The following is a 19,604-nucleotide window of genomic DNA, read 5'->3' as shown; positions in this document are numbered from 1 at the left end:
GCCCTGGAGGTCACATCGTGGAGCAGGGATTCAATTTCATGTTTGAAGTGACTTTGGAGAGTGACTGTCAGATCAGGCTTCAAGTGGACTGCACTGGGGGCCATGGCACTGCAAGGATGTACAAGAAACCTTGAGTCAAATCCCCCCTCCATCTCCTGCTGCCTCTGGGACCTCATCCTTAAGGGTAGGACAACAGACACCGCCAGGCTGAGTTGTAAGGAATGTTTGTATTTAGGGAGCAGCTTGTGCCAAGAATGTGGATGTTAAAGAGAACAGCTTCAAGTCTTGGCTTAGCAACAAAGCTCTGTGTCCTTTGCTGAGTTACTAAACCTCTCTGAGCGTCATTTTCTCACCTCCAAAGTGGGGATAATGACACTTTTCTTTTTGGGGTCTTTGGAAAGATTTAATTACTGTATGTGTACACATATATGCACAGTGCTTAGCTTATAGTCGATGCCGACTAAAATGGTACACGATGATGCTCGTCTCCGGTTAACAATATTTTAAGAGGAGTACATGAGCCAGGAGAGTGAGATTACTCAGCCTCTTGTAGTTGATTTGTGAAGCTATTTGAAAATGAGAATTTGAATGAGGCCAGTGGCAGAAAAGGAAACAGAGAAGGGTTTGGAGTTGAGATATTTTTAAGAGGTAAAATTGGAAAGACATTGTGATGGATAGAGGTAAAGGAGGAGGAATCCAGGATTCCTCCAGGTTTCTGCTGGAGGTGACTGGAAGGCTGAAGGGATGGCGTCTGAGACAGAGACCACAGGACGATGAGTAGATTTCCGGGGAAAGATAGAATAAGTGGTGGGGAGGGGAGCACGTGGAGAGCCGGCCCCAGGCAGAACTGGAATCATGTCCAGGATGCTTTGCTCTGGCGAACAGGCTGTCTGAGACCCCTCAGGGCCACCTGGTGCTCCTGCCCCTGCCAGCAGCTCCCCTCTGTGACTGAGGCCCTCTCTGCCTATGTTTGCTGCACCTGCTCTGCTGCCGCCAGCCCTGACTGGTTCTTTGTGCATCTCAGGTTCAGTCTCTACCACTGGCCCTCTTGGATCGGTGGGCACATTATTATCTATTGTTACAGAAACATAATGGCTTAAAAATAGGGAATTATTATCTCACAAATTCTCTGGGTCGGGAGTCTGGTCATTGCTTGGCTGGGTCTTCTGCTCAGGATCTCATGGGCTGCAGTCCAGATGTCAGCCAGGCTGTGTTCTCATCTGAAGACTCAAAGGGAAAAGATCCAATTCAGAACTCAGGCTGTTGGCGGAATTCATCTCCCAGTGGCCGTAGAAGTGAGAGTTTCAGTTTGTCACTGGCTGTTGGTGGGAGGATGTCTTCACTGCCTAAGCCCTCCCACGGTTTCCTCACCCTGGGCAGTTCTGACATGATGGCTACCTTCTTTGAGGCCAGCAAGTCATAAGGTCTGTAAGTTGCAATGTAATGTCCCAACAGGAGTGACATCCCATCACGTTGGCTGTATTCTGTTGGGTAGAAGCAAGTCCCTTACACACTTGAAGGGCGAGAACAACACAAAGGTGGGTGTGAACACAGCAGGCAGGGTTTCTGGGGCCACCTTAGGCTCTGTCAACACAGTGGGCCAGTCACTCCCCAGTGCAGGGCAGACCTCATGGCCAGGATGGCTTCCTTTGGGTCAGGCCTCAATTCTTGGCCAGACAGCTGTGGCCAGAAGTGGGCAAGTTCACCCAGCTTAGAGTGTGGTAGCCTCTGCACAGTCACTGCCCCTGGGCACTTGTTCCAAAGGGTCACGGGCACTGTAGGCTCAAAGCATCATGGCCTGTAGCCTGAGACTCAGAGAAGGGCAGGAATTTCCTCAAGTTCACATGGTGAAAATCCAGGAGAGATAAAATCTGTAAGCGCCTCATAAGATTCACTTCCTCTAGTTAAATTGGTTAATTTGTTTAATGACTTACATTGACAGTTTTGGGATGTTCTTGCAGCTTTTCTCATTATCCATCTCCTCAAAATTGGAACCAGCACATTTACTGACTTTTCTATGCCGGTTTTAACACTTAAAAGTTAATTTTCAGCTACTTAGATTGAATCTAATTTTCAATCTGGAATGACAAGAAGTTTTGGCATATATAATTAACAATCACTGGACAAAAATAGGGAACACATGACATATGGGAACTTTGTCTCTCTAATTCAAAGGGAAGAGCTCCTTTGTTTTTTGCATTGCAATTTCCTCACCTGGAACGGGAGGGAGGCAGCACACCAGTTCTTAAGGCCCTGACTGTCCGGGCTGCCCAGCTGCCAGCTTGCAGCGAGGACAAAGGACCGCAGTCTGTGCACGCACTGGCTGCCCCAGCACCAACCTGGGCTGCAGTCACACCACAAAGAGCTTCATTGTGAGGCTGCAGCTGTTTTATTTGATTTCATTTATTTTTTTAATTTTTAAAATTTGGGGGGGGATTAAAGATTGATTGATTGATTGATTGATTGATTGATTTATGGAGGTACTGGGGACTGCAGCTATTTTAAATGGAGTTTCTTCTCCAGGATTCTTGACTTACTCCTTTATGCCTCCATGTGTATATGACCTTTCAGAAACCTAGTCCATAAAATGAGATTCCAACACAACCTACTAAAACCCTGAAATGGAGGTCTAGCTAGACCATCAAAAATGTGTGAGAGCAAACGTTGGCATGATTGCATTACTGACTCTACACTTCGAATCAGTCTTCTGCATCCTTGTCCTCGTCTCCAACATGACTTTGACTTGTACTGCTGTTGAACCAAACTCTGAAGAGTACTACTACGCAAGTGCCAGGAAGTCATTGGTACCTACCTGACTTCCAGTCGATACCCAGCTGAATGTTCCACTCAACTGGGGTCCTAGTCCCTCAAAAAATGTTGCACAAAATCCTTGTTCCCAGAAATGCTAGACTTTTCAGCAAAATAGGGCTCCGTGACCAAACATATTCCCCAAACTCTGCACATTAGCCTCCACCTTTTGGTGGTTCAAAGTTCATAGTACACTTAATTTTTAATGCAGTGTTTTCTGGACTTGGTTAAAAAAATTTTAACAAAACTCATTAACACCCTATAGATCAGGACAAGAGTCTTGCAATGCTATATACATGTGCACAGAAATGCTTTCTCTTGAATGGTTACTTCAGCCCTGGAAGACTCTGGAATTCAGTGCTGCTGTCCAAATCTGCTGGTCTGATTCTTTTTAATTGTATTTATTTAATTAAAGTAATTAAATTGTATTACATTGCTTAAAAAATACATATGCTGCTTTAATAAATTTCTCATTCCTCACTATTTTTAGGTTTGTTTGGAATTGAACAACTAGCTCTCCTCTTTCAGTTCACAGTTGCCACAAACTGAAGCAGAGATTCCTAACCTGAGGCTGTGTTGAGGTCCCCTAGCCTCCCCTCCTGACCACCTGCGAACCGAACCCCGCTGCAGGGTCCGCCGCCGGCACCACCCCACCCCGTGGTCCTGTCACCCGGCGCTGATCCTGGCACAAGGGGTTTTCTAGGCACTGGTTACCTTGTGGACTTGGTCACCACATACTTGCCATGATTTATTTATGTTGATGGAAGTTATCTAAGAAGTGAATTTGATCAAAGAGAATGTGCTGACAAGCATCAGATAACATCAGTTTGAAAAACGACTTCTCTTGCACAGCCAATGCCTCTGTCTTCCTCTTTAGTCCCTTGGTCTGTTTCTGATGATAAATAACAAAATAATACTATGTTTGAAGACTGTTTTATCTTTTCAAACCGATTCCACATTCGTCGTCGTGTTGCATCCTCCTAGCAACCCTGCAGGGCGGGCAGGACCATCGTCAGTGGCGGTACTTGGTACCTGGGTGCGTGGGCACAGCGATCCTGCAAAGCCAACGGTGAGGCGCGAGGTGGGCTGAACTGGTGCTGGCCTCCGCGCAGGCGCGGGAAAGGCTGAAGGCCTCCCAGACCAGGACCAACAGGCAGGGGAGGCGCCTCCCCGACCCCCTTAACCTCCCTGCTGTCTCCTCAAATGAAGTGAGAGATGAATTCCTTTCTGATCACATCGGGGCAGAAGGGGAGGGTTCCCTCGAGGATTAAACTTTGGGGTGCTTCTCGTAATACAGTCCCCCCTCCCATTTATATTTGTGTGCACAGCAGGCTGGCATTTCAGGAGGTCCTGAGCTGCACCGAAGCCCAAGCAGCCCTTTTTGGGTAAACAGTTAGTGCCACCTAGTGGCCGGAGGAGAGTCCATTTCACCAAGAGAAGCGAGGGGCTGGTTTTTCCCCCTTTTTGAGTGGAGGGTAGCGTCTGATAACACATTATAAACTTGATTCTGCGGAGAGAGCGCTTGCCTGAATCACTCCCTTGGAAAAGGTCCAAGTGGGGTTGTTTAGTTTAATGACCTGCTTTATTATAGGCTTTGGATGTTGAGCATGTGCCAAGAAAAAGGGTGAACAATACATAAACTCTTGAGGGAAATGTTCCTTTGGAGAGCGGAGCAGACAACATAAGCCCCACTGTTTGCGAGGGCCCGCGGTTTCAGTCGCATTTTTACGGCATTAATCAATTTGTATTGTAAGGTGTAGGAAATACTGTTCCCACACTGAGTTTTGTTTGCCGAGAGACGATTTGGAAAGTAAAGGGCAGCCCTAGCCCTTCACCAGAATCTCAGCAAACTACTCCTCGGCGAGAAATGGAAGCAGGCGGGGAGGGGCGCTGGCCTCGGAAGAGCCCCTCTTGCCTTTGCCCGAAGAGCACGCGGACCTTGAGTGTAAGAAACAACCCCGCCGGGCGGCACCGGGAGCCCAGTGTCGGCCGTGAGCACGCCTGATGGCCTTTACTCCAAGGACTGCTGCTCTTCGCCCAGACAGGCTGACCTCAGAGGTCTGAGCATCCCGGCGGGTGCAGGCAGACCCGGAGGGTTCTGACCTCGACCGCTGGGCCGGACCCCTGCTGCTTTTTGTACACTCTGCTTGGGTGGGTGGGAGGTCATGGGAAACCATCTTGCATGATGTGCACGTTGTTTCTGAACCACGTTAGAGCCACGTGTGTGTGTGACTTAGAGCCGGACCGTGCAGGGGGTTTGCCCTGGGAGGTGGTCTTACATTTCAGACCCTGCTGATCAGCCTTGCCTTTGGCCGTTCAGGACTTAGCAGGCGGAAGAAACCCACTTGCACAGAACGAAGTTGTGACCATATGCTGCTTTACATGTCAAAGCAGACTTTTAATAGCAGTCTCCTGTTACCTAGCTAAAAGTAGCTGTACGCCTCTTGCTGTATACTTTCACACCTCTTCTCCCTTGCTCCTGGACCACTCCTTCTGCGTGCCCTAAATGACAGACCCTCGCTGGGTCTGAGCATCAAAAGGCATCTTTTGGCTCATTCAGTTCGTTAATGCAGGTGCGATGTCAGCCTGATTGCCTGCCCTGCCCTCCTTCCCTCCTCAATCATCTTCTCAGCCCTCCTCTTTCCCCACCTGTGAGCAATGGGTCCCTGGACTAGCTCCAAAGCACTTTCTTTCATCCCTTGATTGGGGTTTTATTTTTAAGAAGAAAGCCAAGCACATTTTTAACAGCCATAACCAGATGGAGCGAGCTCTTCTGAGGCAACGTAAAGGCAATAAAACGGAGCAGGCTGATGTGGCTACCCTAATGAGGGACCCTGGGGCTCTGCGCCAGCTCTCACTGCCCTTGCAGAATGCCTTTGCTGTGTAGGAGGCAATAACCCCAGGCAACGTTTTCCCAACTTTTTCTGTCCTTAACAACTGACCGAAGTCTGCACCTTTCCTATCCCCAAGCCTTTCCACCTCCATCTGGAGCATTCATCACTCCTCCCACTTCATGATGATTCTTTCTTCTTGGTGACCCTCGTTGCCAGTACCTGCTTCCTGCCCCCATAATACCCACGCACATGCACACACACGCACACGGAGTAACACAGCTTGTTTCTCCATCATTAAGTCATTTCCTTTGAACCATAATCCTTTCCTTCCTGTCCTCCAGCCTGGCTTCTGGAATGCATTCTCTCTTTCTCCTGCTAGCTTACGGCAGCCTCTGCCCCGATGGGACCACAGGCTCAGGGTCCACAGTCCAGGATAGATGCCTCAGGCATCCTCACCCTCCCCCTGGCCTGACTCTGGTGACCAGTCCCCAGTCGAGCTGTCTTTCCTCATCCTCTCTCGAGTGTGTTGCTGCTCCAAGATCTCCGCTGCCCCTTGGTCCTGCCTTTTACACTAACGCCACACTGAGCCGTCCAAGCCCAGGTCTGAGCACGTGGCTCCTCCAGCTGATGATCTTCCGAGGAAGAGACCACCCGCCACTGCACAGCCCACGGAGGAGTGCTGGCCCTTCTCCCTCAGCAGGAAGGTGCTGCTCTGTTTCCCCGAGTGGCAGCCACGGGGCATCCTTCTCTGAGGCCAAGCCAGGAAAAAGGCGGGGAGGCTCTCCGGCATAGACCCTTTGCAGTCCTACCTCATGGCCACCTACCCAGGGTCTGGTTGCCCACCCTCCTCTGGACGTGCCAGGCTGTGCTTGGGTCCAAGCTGTGCAGCCTCCTCCCCGCAGCACATTTCACCCATCAACAGCCCCCACCACAAACTTCACACCCCCCACTTCCCCAGGTAGAACCAGATGCTGGTTCCTCTGCTGGCACAGTCCTGAAAAATGCCCCCACCGTGGTTTGATCACCTTGTCAGATGATGTTACCTCAAGTGTACACCCCGTCGCCAAGTTCCTAAGCAGGGCTTGCCCTTGTGCTCAGTGAATATTTGTGGGATGGAGCAGAAGTGAGCTCAGTGACCCGAGCAGAGAGGGATGGAATAATGATGGCCAAGAATGACCGTGCTGAGGGCATTTCCATACATCCTCAGAGCAAACCCGGACATGGGCTTGTATTGTCACCATTTGACAGAACGGTAAACTGAGGCTCTGAGAGGTTGGATAATCTGCCTGACTTCACACAGACCTGTGCTCTGAGCATTTTTGCAGAAAGTATGAGAGGGTGACGAGGTGGGGGAGAGCAAAAGCTGCCCTAGACAATAGGGAGAGGAATGCATATGACTGTGTTTCAATAAAACTTTATTTAGAAGAACAGGTGGCAGGCCAGAGTTGGCCCATGGGTTGTAGTTTGCTGTCCTTGCTCTAAACTGGAGAATAACCAAACTTTCCAGGACCAACAAGGCTGGGAGTGGGAAGAGGGGGAGCGTTGGGGAGGGGTGGAGAAGAGAGGGGGGAGGGGCAGCCTTATTCATTCTCTTCTCTTAGAGAACCAGCACGCTGCCCCCTCCCCTCACTGTGTGGTTCCCAATCCACAGCTCTGTTAGGCACATCAAGCATTCGCTTCCCTGTGAACCAGCTCCATTGTTCCTACCTCTCTCCCTTCATGGTAACTTGTAGTTCCTCGCCTTGAACAAAGTCTAAGATGGTGTCCTCTGTCCTTCTCCTCTACTAAAGAAATCAGTCTCAAGTTACAATAGGTGTCTAGGAAAGACTTGATTTAATTCCATAATGCAGTCACTATGCTGTGAGAGCCCTTGTGAGCTGGGCATGTGCCAGGTGCTGGTGGTACCAGGATGACTGTCACCCTCCCTGTCCTTAGGCGTTGAGGGGAGGTCACTCTCCTGGACTTTGGGCTCAGAGTCCCAAATTTGGTGACACTCATCAGCAGCTCTCATTTATTTTGCCTTCCCTCTGTTTTAAAGCCAATGTTTGCAGCCCCTGTTTCTTCTTCTCTAGCATGAACCCCCCTCCCCACCACCCAGAGCATTTGAACCTTTAACAGGCTGGACCTGCCTGCAGGTGACAGTTCCTCTGGGAGTGAAGGGTCCCATTCAGCCCCATCACCAAACTATCTTCCCTATTGACCCTAAGAAGGGAGTTGAAATGGCCTCTCCTTCATCAGTGCGGTTAAAGCTTACCTCCAGACGGCCCCTGGGAAATGCAACAACAATAGTGACCATTCACTAAACACTAAGTGTCGACTGCTGGGGAAGCATCATCCATCCACTTCCTGCACAATCTCTGTGAAGTCACAAGTTGAGAAATTGGAGCTCATGGAGTTCAGAGGTTAGCATAAGGAAGGGTGCAGGGATGGGACTTGGATCCAGGGCTGTTGAGTCCTAACGCACTCCTTCCTGATGCCCTGACGTTGGCCCCACCCGCACAGTGTGACCTGCCTCCTGGGGGTCCATAGCCGTACCCTCAGGAGCAGAAAATGGGACTGTGGGTCCAACGAGTCATCAGGTGGGACCGTGTATGTGTGTGTGTGCGTGTGTGTGAGCGTGTGTATGTATGCAAAGGGGGTGGAGAGGGGATAAGAAATTCAGGGCAGAAGGCAGTGGCTAGGTGGGCCTGGAGGGTCAGCTGCAGGGGACTCCAGGAGCGTCTCAGGGTCACTTGCGGCTCCTGGGAGCTGGGAGTTGGGTTGGGGGATCGGGGTAGGGGGATGTCCGGCTCCTTGGCTTCCCTCCTCTGCCATCTCTCTGACCCCTTGCCCAGTAACTCAGGCCTGAAAGGCATGGGCTCCGTGCCAAGCCCCAGTCTTGGCACACACCCTCCACTCTGCCCTGGAGGAGCTTCTTATTATTGTGCTTAAATGTACACTGAGAAATCAGAGCAAAGCTGGGCAACTTTGTTTTCAAATCTAATGGGAGGGGTGTGTGGAAACAATGGCAACACAAAGGCTGATTGATTTTGTGTTTATCATGGACGCGGAGGAATGGGATGCAGGCAGATGTGTGGGGCACACAGGGGATATGGTGAGCTGAGTGCCTCTGGAGCCAGCTCAGATGTGAGCGTGGGCTGGGCGGCACCTCTAACGGTCATCCCTCTGGGAGCGGTTTCCCCACCTCTCATGGTTGGGGACATGGGCTCCCTGCTCCTTTTGAGCCCCTCAAGGCTGGGAATTGTCCCGTGCAGGTTGGTGTGCTGGTGTCGGGTTGGAGTGGACAGGATGGCAGAGCAGGGGGTCAGATGATTGAGCACAACGACTTGGACTTGGCTTGGTTCTCCGATGTGGCCATGTGGCATGGCCTCTCCAGGATGGTGACCCGTCGCCCTGGCTCATTAGACACTGTACACACATTATTGTCTTATTAGGTCCTAGTTACCATCTCTGATTTATAGATGAAGAAACTGAGCATAGAAAAGTTAAGGAAGTCACCTAAGAGTCACAGAGACAGTGAGTGGAGCCAGGCTGGGGCAACCCCACAGCCCGGCAGGACCCACCTCGTCCATGGTGTGACCGACCTCCTAGGGGACAGGGCTTGGCCTGGCATGATGTCTGGCTCCCACTGGTGCTGTGTGCATGTTTGCCAACTTTGGTGGCAACAGCAGGACTGGAAGTGTTTCCTACAGTCTTTCTTGACCACCATGAAGAAAAGGCATTGTGTTTCCGATCTCTGTGACTGGCTTCTAAGCAGGTCTGTGGAGTTCAAAGCCATCAGGGTGGTTGGCAGTTTCCAGCCTCATTAGCTGCCCTGGGGCTGCCTAAACTCTCAGGCTGCCTGAGTCCGCAGCTCTGACCCCACCTCCTTGACTGTCCCTTTGTGAGCCTTGCTTGGGCTGTGGGAACAGTGCGTGGTGGGTGTTTGGGGCTGAACTCGGCAGACCAATATCAGGACCAGCTGAAGTGCGGCAGGCAGGGTGAGCCCCGGGACCGTCTCCAGGACCCCACTTTCCCTGTCCCAGGGCAGTGGCGCCCCCATTCCTAGGGGTCTGTGCCCACCACTCCTTGGCCTTTGCCGAGCAGGCGTTGTCGGTGCCAGGTAACTAAAGGAGAAGGGTGAAGCTTTGGGGCGAGTCGGGAATGAATGAGCTTCTGTTCTCTAACCTGACCACAGGTGTTGGACGCAAATATACACCTCGTTCTCCTCCTGTAAACACACCTCGTGCAGGTAGACGCTTGTCCGCTCACCTCTCTCACATGGGAGAGATGCCCTTCTCAGGCCCCGGCATTGCTGGCTCTTTGCTACTCAAAGGATGCTGCATCCTTGAAAGAGCTCCCCGCGTTCCTTCCCGGAGGGGGAGGGGGTGAAATGAGCCATCAGCAGGGCCGATCCTTCACCAGCACCTGGCAAAGCCCCTGGGAAGGCAGGTCGCCATTGAGCAACACCCAGACACAGCCTCGCATTCCCTTCCAGATGCCTCTGGGCCTCACTCGTATTCTTCCTCTCTCCCCATAGTTACCGATTTTGCAAGATCTATACAACACACGTCCACGGACCCATCCCTTCCAGGTCATTTAGATCTATCAGCCCTGGGTTTCTTTGGCTCTCTCTAATGCTGCTGGGTTTCAACAACTCTGGATGACAGAACTGCTCGATTATAGCCACAGGTTATTAACCGCTCTCCCATGGCCGCCCCTGTGGGCAAACACGCACCTGTGTTTTCCCAGAATGGGATAGGACGGAGCCACGTGACTTTCTCAGACCAAGTCTGGGAAGCTTTTTTTTTTTTTTTTTTTAATGGAAGACAATATCTTTGTTTGTAATGAAGGCAAAGGGTGGGGGAACTTCTTGTTCCTATTGAAAAAGCCAATTCCTAGAACAAAAAGCAAAGGAAAAGTGCTGAGATCTCCTGAGGCATATTGGTACTCAGAAGACCTTCTTACCACGTACCTTGCCTAGCTGTTGTGGGTGTGGTGGACCAGCAGGACTCCTCTCGATGTGTCTGGTGGGGTGAAGATGGGCGGATACCTTGCCTGGCTGCAATTCTAGACTTTAAGGGGTGAAATGCCATCATTAGGTCTTTGTTCCTTTGAATCATGAAAGATGTTTTGTGGCAAATACTGTACATTTTCAGTGCTTATCAACAACCAACGAGAGCCAGGCCCTGTCCTGTGGCAGAGATGCGTGGTTTTGTGTCCACACGTAAGACATGTAGGTTGGGCCAGGGAGAGTGCATCTTCAGGGTTTTTGCAAAAGCTTCGCTGAGGGGACCCAAGGAGGGGGCGGTTCGTTCCCCATCACTTACAGTGACCACTTGCAAACCCAGATCCTGAAATCTTCCCTCCTTTGTTTGAGTCTTTACCTGGTGGCAGAAATGGCTATGTTTCCATCAAAACCTGTCCCCCATTCCTCCTGGGCACCAGCTGGATGACGTTTCTAGCTTCCTGCTGGGTGTGGCCATGCAACTGGGGTTGAGCAGGGAGAAGTGGGTGGGAGCATAGCCCTGCTTCCAGACCTGCTGATGGAGCTTCCCACACAACAGCCCATGTGCTCGCTCCCTCCAGAGGATGAAGCAGATGGTGGAAGGCAGGAGCCTGGGGCCCTGAATGACTGCGTGGATGACTGCCCTGTCCAACCACATGGCCTTGGACTTTGAATGAGTGAGAAATAAGCTTCCTTTGGTTTGGGGACTTGTTTGTTTCAGCAGCCAGCATGGCTGAGCATAACTAATACAGACTGACCAGACCTCCCCGCCTGGCGGCAACTCTAGACTTCGAGGGAACATCTGAAATGCCATCATTAGGGTTTCATTCCTTTGCATTATGAAAGACATTTTGCAGCAAATACCGTACATTTTCCAGTTCTCCTCAACAGCCAGTGACAGCCAGGCACCGTCCTGTGGCAGAGACTCATGGAAAAGGCTTTGTGTTCACGTGCCCTCGTTTCTTGCTTTCCGGGGGTTGCTTGGTGCTGCCTATGTGAGTTCAGCCCCTTCACCGTAGCGTTTCTGCATTTTCAGCTCCCCTCCTCTCCTATCTTAGAGGATAAAGAGTCTTTTCTTTTCAAACCTAACCTCATCTGCTTGTGCCTTCCATTCTGACCCCACCTGCCTCCAGTCCTCTTCAGCTGACAAAGTGAATGCTTTCTCTCCCTTACAGTTTCCATCTTTATCTTTCACTGGCTTCATTCCTTCTTGTCTGTGAATATATTCAAATAGTCCCTATCGTTAAAAAAAAAAAAATCTCCTGTTTATCTTGTAAATGTCTGAATTGGTGAAAAATCAACCTCAGAAGTTGCTCTTCCTCACTTCACCTCCTTCTCCTCGTCACTCAGCAGTGGCCTGTGTGACTTGGTTAGTGACCAGTTCAGAGGCCCCCTAGGTTGCTACATTTGCTGGTGTCCTCACAGTTCCCCTGCCTTATCCTTTCTGGCCACTTGATACCCTGAGCTGGGCTGGCCTTTATCCCTCTGCTTCCCCTGTTCTCTGGTAGCTCCTTCCTCTCCACCTCTGGCTGGTCTCCGTGCAGGGAGGGAAGGGAAAGTTATGGCCAGGGTTCTGGCCCGGGCCTCTTCCCCTCCTCTCTGGCCTCTCCTTTCCTGATCTATGTTCCCGACTCTTAGCTTCAGCTGCCAGCTTCGTGCAAGATAATGCCCCGGTCCTGACTCTCCTTGAGGACACCAAACACCCTCCTCCCCAGCTGTGAGCCTCCCCCGGGGACCACTGAACACATGTATGGTAGAACTTGACCTGTAGCTGCTGCCCGGGCCCCCGGCTGCTCTGTACCCCCTATAACAATGGCCCTCTCCTCCTCTGCCCTTAGCTGTGCTCCTATACCCTTGCCCCCAAAGCCTGCTATGTGTGGGGGTGCCAGGGTGACAGGTCTGAGTCAGCAGCTGCCCAGCCCTGCCGGTTCTGAGTCCACCCTTCGCCCAATTTATGGATCCTCACCCGTGGTTCCAGCCCTTGTTGTCTTGGCTTCGTGAAGACTCCCAGAGCGGCCCGTTTTTCTGTCTCCCTGCTCCTCAGCCCCCCATCCATCCCACCTCTTTCCTGCCACCTGGCAGTTGAAGCCGACAGGCTGCAGCAGTGGGCATGAGGCTCCTGGACCCGGACTCAGAGCCCAGAGTGGGAAGAACGTGGGCTGTGGGCTGGGGTGGGCCTGGATTCCTGTCCAGGCCCTGCCAGTGAGGAGCTGTTGACTTTGGCAATTACTTAATCTTCCTGAGGCTCAGTTTTTGCGTGTAAGATGGTGATAACACCTACTTTAACAGGGTTGTTGTGAAGGTTAAATAAGGCAGGTTCATGAAGCTCCAGGGCTCACAGCAGGTGGCCCGTGACCCCTCCCTCCTCCCAGAGAAGGACCAGGACTGAGGCTCCGACCGTCCTCAGGTCAGCTGTGGTTTCTGCATCAGAGCCTTGCTGATCTGATGAATAACCTCAAAGCATGAAACCATTTTTAAGCTTAAATCATCCCTCACTTTTAAGTTCTTTCATTTCTAGAACATTTACAAACTGAACCCTTCCTCTAAACCTTGTCTTACTCCCTGGGAGGAAATTAGGCCGCTGCAAACCCCTAATTTTATTTCATCTGCTTCAGAGGTGGAGGCCAGCGGGAGCCTTGATGAGGGAGATCAGGTTGTCCAGAAATGCTGCCAGTGCTGGGGACATTGCCTGGGTCCACGTCTGGTGCCATCAGAGGAGTGGCCTCCTGAAATGTGTCCAGGTCCAGGACTTGATGGGGTCAGGGGGAGGCCCCTACAGCTTTTAGGTCTTCTGTAAGTAAATCAAATTACACAGCAGACTTTGGTCTGAAAGGTGAGCCCTCAAGTGGCTCCCGGAGGCCAGTGCCAGCCCAGGGTAGTTCTGCTAGCGGTGTGGACAGGTTAGAAGTTAGTAGGCCATGCTTTTCTGGTGTGTTTCTAGTACTTAATAAAGGCTTTAAACTCCAGAGCTGGGTCCATTGAAAAGATAAAAATAGCAGATACAAGAAATCATTGATCTAAATGTCCCTTGACAGATGACAGGATAAAGAAGTTATATATGCAATGGAATACTATTTAGCCATAAAAAAGAAAATAATGCCATTTGCAGCAACATGGATGGATCTTGAGATCGTCATTCTAAGTAAAGTAAGCCAGAAAGAGAAAGGAAAATATGATACAATGTCACTTATATATGGAATCTAAAAAAAGACACAAATGAACTTATTTACAAACCAGAAGCAGACTCACAGACATAGAGAACAAACTATGGTTACCAGGGGAGAAAGGGGATGGGAAGGGATAAGTTGAGAGTTTGAGATTTGCAGATATTAACTACTATATATAAAATAGATAAACAACAATTTTCTACTGTCCAGCACAGGGAACGATATTCAATATCTTGTACAACCTATAATGAAAAAGTATGAAAATGAATATATGTATGTATATGTATGACAGAAACATTATTCTGTACACCAGAAATTGACACATTGTAAACGAACTCTACTTCAATTTAAAAAAAAGAAATCATTGAGATGCCTCTGAAGAAGAGAACCAGCTTTTGCAGAAAGTCCTCCACCTGCAGCAGTGCAGTGCCTGCCCCGAGCTGACCCACGCCGGCCCCTGACAGCTGTCAAGGGTGGGCTGGCCTGTGGGGTAATAAGCTCTGGTGTGTTTGTTACTCTGGGCACCACCACTCAGCCACTGGGGCAACCAGATAGCCGAGCCCCAGAGACTCTCCAGCTTCTGCGTGGATCATCGTGGCTCACACTAACGGAGTATGTGGCATCCTTCCCTGTCTGAGTCTCGTAACAACCTGTGCAGGCAGATGGGCTAGTGTGACCCTCCACGTGCAGATGGCAGACCGAGTCCCAGAAGGGACACACAGGCGGGGGGCCCAAAACCAGGGCAGTCCCTCGCACGGAAAGCCTGGGGTCCCCTTATCTTCCCCGTCTTTGCAAGGGTGAGTGAGGCTTGACGATGTAATTGATATTAATCCCTGTGTTAATATCATAGCCAGGACACAGCCCTGACTGCCAGAAACATCCCTTTTTACTCCCAGCTTTGGATTTCTATTGAAAAACTTTGAAAACTTAAAAAAAAAAAAATTCCCCAAACCCAAAATGTTAGCTCTTCACTGGAAGAAAAGGTTTTTATTCTTCCCTCACACCGAGCAACTTTCTTTTACACCTCAATCTAACTTCTTTTAGACTCTGGGTTATGAAGACCTGGCGCCTCGCAGACTCATCCCAGACTCAGAACCTGTCGAAAGTCACCGATTCCCGGGCACCATGATGGCTGAGGGACCCTGCAGGGGTTGGGGATTCACCAAAATGAAAGCACAGAAACTATGGAAGCAGTTTTTAAGGGAGAAAGCCTCTATAAACGGAGTAGCAGAGATGAATTCACTTGGTGTGACCCAGTGCCCGAGGTTGTCTACACCTAGCTTAATAACTGCTTAATTTTTTTTTTTTTAACGTTTGGTGTCACCTGTAGCAAAGTTCATGCCACACTATCACCAACCACCATTCCTGTGACGGCAAGAAGCTGCAGCTGTGGGACAGGCTGGCGCTTGTGGGGAGAAGACTTTCACTTTGTTTTACCCTCAGCTGTAGCCTCCGGAACGTTCCACAGGAGCACGGAGGAGAAATTATACCTTAATACTTTTTATGTGAGCTCTTTAGAAAAACATTTTACCAACACATCTATTAGAAGAGTGGGTGTGGTCAATGTTACATCAGAGACAAGTCTGAACACAGACCTCTGTCAGGGTTTTGGGTCTTGCTTTTTATTTTTCTGGGAGGACAAAGTGAAGTCAGGGACTCATGTGAAATTACCTGGAAGTGAGTTTGGTCAGGTCGGCGTAGTCAGGGGAACGCCTGACCGCCACTTTCCCGCTCTGGACTCCCAGGGGTGCCACACAGGGCTGCAGGTGGGACACGTAGGGGTGGGGGTCCCGTGGGTAACAGAGGTCCCCACACGAGGGTCTCTCTGATGATCACAAGAGCGTCTGGGCTTCAGTCTGTGGCTGGATCCTCAGTTGCCCACGGAGCTTTGCTTGCCTGGAGGAAGGGTGAGAGGCAGAGGGGAACAGAGGTGATGAGGGGCCTTGAATTTGCTCAGCAAATGGGTCCTGCAGGGCCTGTGTGCCAGGTCCCGGGCAGGGTGCTGACTGAGGGCTGCCATGCAAGGGGCTGCATGCAGGATGGGGCCTAGTGGGGGCTACCCCCTTCAGCTTCCGCACTAAGTGCGCTGAGCCTGCTTCCCAGGCTCGAAAATGGAGACTTAAACGCCATCTTCCCAAGGCAGGCACTCTGCAGGGCCCTGGGCACAAGGCGAGGTGCACTGGCTCTACTGTCACAGTGGCAGCCTGGTTCTCACCCACGAGGAGCCCCTAGACTAGGGGGGAGGCGGAGATACAGACCAGTACAGAGGAGCAGAAGGAGGAAGGAAAGAGGCTTTCTGAGCATTTGACATTGAGGCTGATCTTGACTAACAAGTAGGAATTTATCAAGGGCAGAAGGACGAGCCAGGTAGAGGGACCAACACAAGGGCGAGGGTCTGAATGGCGTGGACACAAGACTTTCATCACGAGTGGATGCCAGGTGATGTTGGTGGGCCTGTGAGGGGCAAGGCTGGTCTCCAGGCAACTGGCCACACAGGACAGACAGGGTCTTCAAAGTAGTTGGGACGGGGGGAGACTAAAACACACAGACTAGATGCACTGGAAATCTGTTTCCTGGATTGAGTGTTTCATACTTAGCTGATATGTGCAAAGCCCAGAAAATAAATACCCTTCTTTGAGGATGAGACCTCCTGCGGAGGAGGAAGGTTTTTGTTGTTTTGTTTTTCTAGTAGTTGCTTTAGTAAATTTCAAACATATAGAAAAATATGTATGTGTTCATCACCCAGCTACAACACCTGCCAACTTGGACAGGAATTTTTAGGCAGGAGCAGAGCAGATAGCTAAGTGACACTGAGGACCCAAACCAAGGCAGAGGGTGAGAGAGAGTGGAGAGTTGGGAGAGATTTTGAAGTAGAACTAGAAAGATTTAGTGACCAACTGAGTATAAGAAGGGAGAAGGAAGGTTTAAGTGATTCCATTACCTACGAGTGATTATAGGGGAAGCAAAGGGTTTTTATAGGGGAGGGAATAGTGTGGAGGGAAAGGGCAGAAGTCCAACTATCATCTTTGAAGCCCCGTGAGACCTCATTTTGAGATCTTGACCACCATGTTCCAGCCCCCATGGCTGTCTCCTGGTTCCTTGGCTGCACTGAGCCATTTCTACCCCAGGGCCTTGGCACATGCTGCCACACATCCCTGGGTTTCTTTGTCCTCCCACGTCACATCCCCCATTCAATCTTTCATCCTTTCAGTTTAAGCTCAGGTGACACTTCCTTGGGGAAAGTCATTTATTCTTGCTTGACCGCTCTCATTTATTTCCTTATTAACTCATCACAACATAAAATGCTTTTGCTTATATGATTACATTCATGTTAAATTTCTGTTTGCCTTGACTGAATGTCAGCACCCTGCTGGCCCATATTGAGGAACTCCAGAGATAAATGCATGGGGGATGAATGAGTGGCTCTGGGTGGAGACGTGGGCAGAGGGGCTGGGGTGAGGGGCTGCAGCAGGCCAGGAGCCGAGGAGGGGCACGAGGCATGTAGCACAGGTCAGAAGGTGAGAGTAGTCAGTCACAGGAAACCAGATCAGCCTGGGTCTCCACTGCTCAAAGCCCCCATGCATTACAGGAAGAACGTATGAAAGAATCAGTTTGTTCAGCAATTAATCATGGACCCAGAGGCTTTTCTGAGAGGCTAACTTAGAGGCTTGGGTTTTTTTGTTTTGTTTTGTTTTGTATCACAATAAATCATGTTTTTATTTATATTTCTGAATTTTGGTCACATGTGGATCTGGAAAGTTTCCTTTCTTCCTTTTCTATTTTTCTCTCGCATTTTCTGTATTCTGTCATTGGACATGTTTTTCTGAACTAGGAGACAGCCCCTGTTTGAACACATTTCATGATGGTCCTCTACATCTTTGCATTTTCAAAGGCAATTTCCTTTACACCATGATACAGTATTGGGACAACAAATGTAAGAAATGCAAATAACTTGTGAAGATGCGATAAGGCTCAAGTTTTAAACACATATTTTTTAACTAAAGCCAAGTCAATTAATATAGTCTTGTGTGTCTGTCATTCAACATGTGTACCTGAGTGTGTGTGTGTTATGAATGTACTGAGAAATTCACAGGAGGCCAAAAACCTGGGAGGTGCAGGGATTCCGAGGGGTTCCATCTGGTGGAAAACACTGTATGTGGATGTTGGCAACGTCAGAAGGAGCCTCATCGATGTTCCTATTGGCCGCTGATCAGTGGTTCAACAGTGAGCTGCCCAGTGAACACCTACCCTGTGCTTGGAAAATGACACATGCTGTTGTGGTGGTCATTTCAGAGATGCTTTTGGGGAGATCCCCTTCTGTGCAGAAACCTTCCATGACTGCCAACCAGGACATCTCTCCCAGTATCTCTTCATAGCCTGGGAGGCTGCCCCCACCTGCCTCTGACCTGTGCCTCACTGGGGGCCCTCAGCACTGGGCCTGGTGGCCTCTCACTGCCTGTGGTTCTGCCACACCCTTACTTGCGGTTCACTTGGCCCAGAATGTCTTCTGTCTCCGATACTTCTAAATCCAAGCCTTTCCCAAGGCCTTGCACCCGTCCCACCACCTCTTCCAGGAAGTCTGCCCTGGTTGCCCTGCCCTCATAGGCATCCCTCTCCTCTGAGCATCAAGACTGCTTCTAGTTCTTGGTCACAGGCTGTCTCACCCTGTCTATTATAGTTTCCCCTGTGTTTGTCTTGTGTTCCCAACACAAAACTCTCTGAAGGAAGGTAACGTTTCTTCTGCATCAATTATAGACCCTCAAAAATGTGTATAGGTTGCTTAGGTGATTTATGGGTAGATAAGGTTAGTGGTGATTCTATACCAGGCGTGGGGAAGAAAAAAAGCCAAGCTGATTTCAGAGGTGCCTAGAACAAAAAAGTTACTAAGAAAGGCATGTGGACCATAGTAGTTGGTGCAAACTCCTTGCATTTGGGGCCACATTGATGTGATCTTGGCCATCTCTTAGTGTCCTTGTCTTTCAATGTGAAACCAACAGGGTCTCCCCAGCCCTTCCTTCCTTTGATGATTTTTTTTTGGGAAAAATCAGGCAGTAAATCTGAAGGCTGGGGTGGGTGGCAGAGGGTATAGCTCAGTGGTAGAGTGCATGGCTCGCATGCATGAGGTCCTGGGTTCAATCCCCAATACCTCCATTAAAAATAATATAAACCTGATTACCTCCAAGCTAAAGGCTCATACAATGCTTAGTTGGGAGCTGTGATTCTTCTCCATGATCTGAGAGGAGGGACCTCCCAAGGAGGCCTTCCCAGCACCTCTGCATAAATACATTCTGTGTGTGTGTGTCCAGGACATTCTGTGGACACACTCTCCACCCCGAGCTACTGTTTCCTCTGAGGTTGAGTATTTCCACCTACTGCTTCTTGCCCTGTCGAATGGGTAATCCTGGAAGCTGCCAGACTTGTTGCTATTTGCAACTCTACCAGTTGGTTAGCTCCAGGTGGATTGCCCAGACCGGGCCACCCTGTTACTGCTGGCTTCGGGCCATGGGGATCGCTCACCTACTGTCACTCCCCAGAGGTTAATGTCTGCCTGAGATCCCAGGGCAGGAAGGGACCCAAGGAGGCCATCGGGTTCTCCCTCCTGCCTTGAGGCAAGATCACACCTCAGCTGATCCAGACAGCCAAGGAGCAGGCCTGCTGGTGAAACCTACGGAGAAGTCTTCGCCTGGCAACTGTTTCCGGCATTTAATAAGCCCTTCCATCAGGAGGCACCAGATGCTCCTTGCTTAAGGTCCTGCTACTGTCCATCCCCAGAGGAAATCTGGATGCCTACCTCCCGAGCATCCGCTG

General features: G+C 50.2%; 1 non-coding gene across 1 annotated transcript; it reads left to right on the top strand.

Annotated features, from left to right (window-relative positions):
- Positions 1 to 18,875: 18,875 nt before the first annotated feature.
- TRNAA-CGC lies at positions 18,876 to 18,947 on the top strand. The gene has a single exon. It is a non-coding gene; the product is annotated as a tRNA-Ala (tRNA).
- The last annotated feature ends 657 nt before the right edge of the window (positions 18,948 to 19,604 follow it).

Source organism: Camelus ferus, chromosome 5 (assembly GCF_009834535.1).
Source record: "Camelus ferus isolate YT-003-E chromosome 5, BCGSAC_Cfer_1.0, whole genome shotgun sequence".
NCBI classification, from domain to species: Eukaryota; Metazoa; Chordata; class Mammalia; order Artiodactyla; family Camelidae; genus Camelus; species Camelus ferus.
The sequence above is the reverse complement of the archived record's forward strand: the minus strand, read 5'-3'. Positions and strand labels throughout refer to the sequence as shown.